At 32.2% G+C, this 7,595-nt stretch overlaps 1 long non-coding RNA gene across 1 annotated transcript; it reads left to right on the top strand.

The window, feature by feature from the left end:
- Positions 1-4,433: 4,433 nt before the first annotated feature.
- On the top strand, positions 4,434-6,631 carry LOC127718616 (uncharacterized). Its single transcript, XR_007989933.1, has 3 exons — positions 4,434-4,643; positions 5,237-5,358; positions 6,362-6,631. It is a non-coding gene; the product is annotated as an uncharacterized LOC127718616 (long non-coding RNA).
- The last annotated feature ends 964 nt before the right edge of the window (positions 6,632-7,595 follow it).

The raw sequence follows: 7,595 nt of genomic DNA on the forward strand, positions 1-7,595 counted from the left end.
CAGAATATAAAAATTCACAGCCGAGTTAGCCAAAATGATCAACGCAAAAAAAGTGAAGTCACATTTGAATTTCTGAAATTTCCCCAAAGTAGGATAGAATTAGGATAGAATTCAAGATTTGGCTTATAATACTCATATAACATTTATTAATAACAATGAAAATAACAATACTAATTTATATAAAATGTGGTAGTAATTAGATAATTAATGGTATTATCTAGCTATGTCGGTGTTTCTTCTAAATCAAACTGTAAACCAAACATATCGTATAAATTTAGTTGACCAAAACTAAATTCTATCTAATGAACTGGGTGATTATTTATCTTTACCATAACACACAAATACAACAGAAAAAAATAAGATTTACAACTACAAACGATAAGACATTTAACAAGATCCGATGAGAATAACAAATATAACATCAAAACTAAATACATGAATTTTGGATAGAAAAGTACCGTGACACGTCTTATAGCAATGCGAATTCACACTCAGCAAAATAGTCACAATCGGGAATAAGTCACGTTCGGTAATAAAAAGATCAGACGACGTAATGTCAAACCACAATCTAACACGTGGTAAAAATGTCCTTAGTTATTTTGGACAAAGACACATCGTATGGATCGACCAATTCGTGATGGTGTCCGTAAAATTTACGGAGTGTCATTTTTAATCTGTCTTCCTCATAACTTTATTGGAGCAGTTTCTACGTTAGGAGCACACTCCTGTATATGAAGTCCGTATAGTGTGAACATGCACGAGCATAACGTATCAACTGCGATATGTAAACACCATACGAAGGAGCAGAGGGTATGTTACTGCTGAGAAATGGGAAATTGATAATTGGGAAGTTGAAATCGTTCCGTTTATCATAGATTTTCGTGTGAAGTCGTCCATCTGTGTCAATATTGAGGAAAAGATCAAGGTATGAAGCAGTCCTTCTAGTATCAGCAGTATCCTTAATTTCAAGTTCACTGGGATATATGAGATGTAAGTATTGGCTGAAATATGGGTTATTCAATGATAGGACATCATCAATATATCGGAAAGTATAATTAAAGAATTTCGCAAGGTGCTTTTTCTTTTTGTCTTTAAGAAGGTTCTGAATGAATTCTGCTTCATACGATTACAAAAACAAATCGGCCAGAAGGGGTGCACAATTAATACCCATTGGAATACCGACTGTCTGTTGAAATATAAATCCTCCAAACGCAACAAATATATTGTCGATCAAAAAGTCCAGTATTTTGATATTTTCTGATAGATTTAGTGTGGTTCTTCACAAAATATGAATTATTGTAACCCAAAACAAGAAATTTGTATCTACGATTGCCATTTTTATAGAAAAAGCTCTGTTTAATGAGATGGTGAAGTCGATCTTTCAACTGAGCATGGGGAACAGTAGTGTAAAGCGTAGAAAAATCAAAATGTTGCTGCAAAATTGCAAAGATTGTGATCGGAGATTAAGCAGTAGACCTTTCGAATTTTTGAGAATCCACATCTGGTTAACACCACTGGTAGAGTATATCTCATCACAAAACTTTTGAAGCCCATCTTTAACTGAAGAAAGAATAGTAGTCAGTACTTTAGAAAGATGTTTAGTCGAACATTTTGATGACCCAGCTATATATCGTGTTTATTTTGGAGTTCTGTGAAGTTTTGGTATCCAGTATAATGATGGCAAATTTTCTTCGTTTTCCTTGATGTTGATACCAAAAGAAAGAAGGACAGATTTGTGATTTTGTAAAATTTCGTCCTTGGTAAATGATGTTAAAGAATATCCACAACATCCAGATTCTTGAAAGAGTTAGTATTTCTTGTGCTCATAGTACATCGTAGTTTTTGAATGCGCTTCTGAATGCATGATCGAATAGCTTTGATCCATTCAGACAAAGTGTCCAGTTCTGGTTTGTCTGGTTCGCGCTTTACCCATTTTCTTGCATAGTCCTCAACTGCATCCATCAGTAACCTGAAGTTCTTTTTCCAGTTGATGGGCTGGGGAATTCTATATTTTGGTCCCTTGGCTATATACCTTTTTATCAAGTTTTGTGCAACAGCAATACAACTAATAACAGAGCACGTGTTTAAGACTGAACTATCAGTGAGCACACATCCAACATCCAATGAATTTAGTGTAAACACGTCATCAACATTTAAAGAAAAACACGGACTTTTCCACTGCCAAAATATAGGTGTAGAAAGATTTTAAACCGTGAATGTACAAATGTGTATAACAATGATATAAAGTTTTGTTTAAATTGTATGATAACAAAATCAATATTTTAGCCGATAAAAACAATATTCAAATCTTTAATTACAGTTTTGAATTAGTTTATCTCAAGATTCTATAAGTTGAACCGGATCGTTTCTAAATATACGAGTTCAGTAAATAATATCCCCGTGAACATAATAATGTGCTACAACAGCCAACTTTCTAAACCAATTCCTTTAATCCATTAAAAAACTAAGTAAAGGGTTTTAGTAATTTGTGGTAACTAATCCTTCACTCAATAATTCACTAGTATTACACAGATTACGTCCATTAAACCCTAAAACGTCACTACAGAAACGGGCATAACGGACGAGTTGGGATGTATGGACATCGTTATATGGTGCTAAAGGAAAATCACGGTCAAAAAAATTAAAATTTTCAATAGTGAACGAAATATCGTCCTTTTTGTAGTACAAGCGTGATGAGTTTCGCGTGTATACTTGAAATGTCTTTATCTAGGAAAGGGTGGTAATTACCGTTTTATATGATATATTTAAAGTAAGTTCCTTTTTGGTAAATTTCAGTAGTATATTTAAAAAAATCTTGCCTATTTAAAGAAAACATATAATCAAGGCAACTGTGCAGTAAAGGAATAAGTCTGCTATTTAAAGAGCGCAATTGGTGCCCATAGTAATACTTACATTCTGTGGATCGACTTGATCGTTGAAACGTACATAAATTTGGCATGGAGAAAATATGCAGATTCAATCATCTCATTAAACCTCCAGTAAATATATCTAGCATATTTCACCCTTTTTATTAGAGAAGAAGGCTTTATATGAGTTTCATCATATAAATTTGCAATCAGATTTTTTGACGACCATCTAACTAATTAAAAACACGTTTGATTGTTAAGGTTGTGTGGAAATGTAGTGTAAAAAGTTGGGAGGTAAAATTTGTCAACTGATTTGAAACAACCACCAAAAGCACGTACACTTTATCTAGAACATCAACAGAATGTTTTACACTCCCAAAATAGTTCATTCCCCTAATTCCATATAAATTATTACTTACGTTAATTATAATATTAAGAAACTAGTTCAAGGCAATGAGTGATAAGTTGTAGTACACTTACTGAAAGCTGATATTTTACAGGTTGTTTGTGTTTTTCAGTTACCATTGCATAGTAAGGACTTTAAAATCGTCAGCAGGGGCTTTTAGCTTGGATGTTGCGATGATATGATTATTTCATCTATGACTTTCTGTGCAGTCGAAATATCTTTCATACAAGTTAGAGGTTAAGACCAATATATATCCTCCATTTACTACATAGGGAAATGCCTATACCAAGTCAGGAATATGACAATTGTTTTCCATTGATTTGATGTGTAAGCTTTGGATTTTGCAATTTGATAAAAGACTTTCCGTTTTGTTTGCAGTTCGGTATTTTTGATATTTTACTTTTTTTCCATAGGTAGAAGAAATATTAACTATTTCTTAAGAGCTTCTTTGTTCATGCGGTATGTACGGTATACCACCTCGAATGTATATACCCTTTTACCAGGAAGAGATGACCTTACCTGTATTTGCCATATTTTTTTAATCATTTCGGGTCCACAATGCTATGCTCTTCAGCTTCGTAATTTGCTTTGCCTTTTTTTACTTTGTTCGATACGAGGGTTGATGGTGAGTATTTTGAAGACAAAACGCGTTTCTTGTGGATAAAATTTCAATCCTGGTATCTATGATGAACTTATTTATTTATTTTTTCGTCAATTTATTTCAAAATGATAAGTTAAAATATCTACAATATTCATACATCTATCTTAATAACATAAATTGTTTATATACAATGAAAGAGCATGTTAGATCTGCAAATTTACTTAAGCAAAATGTTTTGTTCTTCCCTCAGGAGGATTAAAACAAATAGTTCTGAGACATCGTGGCAGCACTGTCTGGACTGTGTCCAGCCACTTAACCACTGGATCAGCTAGGCTTGATAAAAGCATAGCTTTCAATAGTCGAGTAATGGTTTTCCCTGTCGGCGTTCTATAGGGTTGTTATATATATGAATATACACATCTAGCTCTTTTTCTGCTTCGAATTTATAATTCATTTGTTTTAGTTGAAAGGATTTTATTCCAATATATTAGATACACACGAATAATAAGTTACATGAGTTGATGATAACAATTTGTTTTGTACTTTTCTATTGAAGATTTCGTTATCCTTCAAACTATACGTACCAGACCGAAAATGTGACTATGGCAAATAAACCAATAGGTATAGCAATTGATCCGTTATACAACCATGTGTATTGGATAGAACGATATACAGGAAAGCTTTATGAATGTAATATGGATGGGTCAAATCAATTGTTAATACTACAGGATGATCCAATGTTTGCTTTAACATTAGATGTTACTAACAGGTGTGTCTATGTCTGTCCAATATATAGAAAATTATGATTCAAACAGTAAAAAAAAAAACCCAAATACTGCTACATTGTTTACACATCTCTTGGCCATAAAAAGTGAACGTCTATTTCTTTGATTTTTTTTGGATTTTTTTTAAACTAGGTTAATTGTGTCATCATCCTAATAACCATACATTTTGTATCCATGTTTGACCTATCATTTGAAAATAATAGTTAAAATAGAAATGTGGTTTCTTAAAATTGCTTTCAACATGATTTTCTTTTTAACATGATGATACATTTTTGTTATCTAGACAAGAATAAAAATCCAAACAAACCGCCTTGTATGTTTATAATAAGAAATATCCTCCTCAAAAGGATACGGCAATGCCAAAACATCGGGCAATGCAAGGGAGAAAGAAAAATCAAAAGCCGAACAGATACTACATGTATGTTATCTTCTGTGTTTATAGAAAACCCAAATGTATGAACTTATTTTGGATTTCGATCGAAAGATCAAATATATATGCATTTTAAAAATGAAGTGCTGCACAAAGATTTGCACCTCGTATGAAACTATTTAACTAATTTGATCATTTATATAACAGATGGGTGTATTACAGTATAATTGACACCGCAAACAACGTAATAAGGCGAGCTAGATTGAATGGGACTGAAATACAGACTTTTACAGATATTCATACACAAACAGTATCTGGTTTGAGCATAGGTATGCTACCCGATCATAACTTAAATGACCATAGCACAATAACACCATGGCGGGATGTAAACAATACCGAACCACGCCAAAAGTGTATAACCAAAAATGAACTAAACAGTAATGGTTAAAAATGTACAACGAACATTAAGATGCACAACGTCAGTACCTAGAATCTATACTTCAAGACCGTTATGAATTATTTGTGAAGTTGATACGGAATAGTCATCAACAAGGTCTTGGTATCTTTCATGTTTGTTTAGAAAAAGGACGAGATGTTTTTTTGACATAACCCTGGTTGATCAACTTTCTGCTCAGACACTGGTTACGTTTCATTAAGTCTGAATAGCAGCTACAAGCTCTTGAATGAGTTGGGAAATGTTTATCCCGTATGCAGGTTAGATTGATATATTGCTGCTAAGGTGCGGGAAATTTATAATTTCAAAACTAAAATCGTTTCTTTTGTCATAGATTCTGGTACGGAGACGACTGCTTATGTAAAATTACAGGTATATGTCTAAAATTAAGACTGCGGAAGCCGTGACAGTTGTTTAGTGAATGTCTAGCTCTAAAGGATATATTATTAGAATCCAATGAAATAAATTTTATACAATAATGTTACGAAATAAAAATGCGGAATTAAAATTTGATCAGTTTAATGCATACGCTATTGTCTACCTTTCCTGTTGAGCTAAAACCGGGAGTTATATACATCTGCAGTAATGGTTCTAACACTTTCTGTTATTGAATGAAGAAGTTTTGTGTACGTCACACTATTATTTATGACATGTTAAGTCACAATAGTATGTTTTACGTTAAGCCAACTCTATCTGAAAGCATGGAACACACACCACAATAGATGGCGTCTTTGAGATCATCAACATATATTATTACAACTATTACATGCACAGAAAAATTATTAACTTTTAATTCATAAACATAGAGAATGTTACCAGTTTAACATTTTTTTGTGAATGCATGGAATAAATTATCAATAAAACAATCTTCATATTAGATTCCAACGAAGGGCACATTTATTGGATGGAGTATATAACTGGGGATTTGATGTCTTCAAATATTAAAGGAACTGCCGTATCACAAGTTTTCATGACGAGTACTACCAACACAAATAGAGGCATCCATGCATATAATAACATAATATACTGTTCAAATGGCAATCAAGTACAAAAGGTCACAGTTTCATCAGTAGTTACAGCGAATGTCATATTCACAGACAAAGAACAAATTTATGGTGTATTGATTTACAATGAAAATAGTAAGTATGTTAACCGGTATCATCTTTTTTTGAAAACAAATATATATTTTTTAACACAACGGATTGCTATTTAGTTGTATCATTGATACTTTCCATTTGCTTGGAAATACTTGACACTTTGAACTTGGAACTTACAGATGCAATGTATTCTGCAATAAGAATATTCTTATATAAAGATAGTATTAAATAGATTAAGATATACGTTTCCTATTTTCATGATATTAAAAATGCAAACCCGCAGTTGTCTTTAAATATTTCATTATTTGATTTGTCAAACGTTTTGATATATTGTTGTCTCAACACATTTATATTAATTTCTGTATCTACGTTTTTTTAATATGTTGGAGCAGCTTCATGCCTCCGCTTCCACGCATATGATTATAATCAAAAACTAGATAATGCTTTGACATATTTATGAATAATTTAATTTGCTTCAATTACAACTAATCCTGTATATAGAATTGAAGAATCACGTTTGGCGATGCGTGATACTAGTATTGAATATTGCAGTTCTTTTAATATCAAATCAATAAATACAAATATCACCCACCCTAAATAGTTTCTTGATGTTATTGTATTAATCCCCTGGTCAGATTTTCAGTTCATAAATGTCAGCGAAATTTGTTTATGGGAACAAAATGACACCAGTAGCCGATACATAATTGATACATCTGTGTAAATATTCATTTACATTAAAAATAACCTATTTCTATTTATTTATTTTGCATTTATGTTAAAATTGTTTTTAGTTTTGCAAGTATTTTATTCTCCTGTTTGCTTTGAAGATATGTTTAGTTTTAATTTAGATATCTAGGGACATAACATATAGTTTGACTCCAGTGACAGACATTTGTGAGTGAGATTTTTTTTATCGGTCGTCCCACTGTATATATTACTCTGCTCAGCTCATAATACAATTGCATATCACCACTTTGTGACGTCAAATACGTTGACCCGGCCTTAATAACTTTGA

The sequence above is a fragment of the Mytilus californianus genome, unplaced genomic scaffold (genome assembly GCF_021869535.1).
Source record: "Mytilus californianus isolate M0D057914Y unplaced genomic scaffold, xbMytCali1.0.p SCAF_10, whole genome shotgun sequence".
NCBI lineage: Eukaryota > Metazoa > Mollusca > Bivalvia > Mytilida > Mytilidae > Mytilus > Mytilus californianus.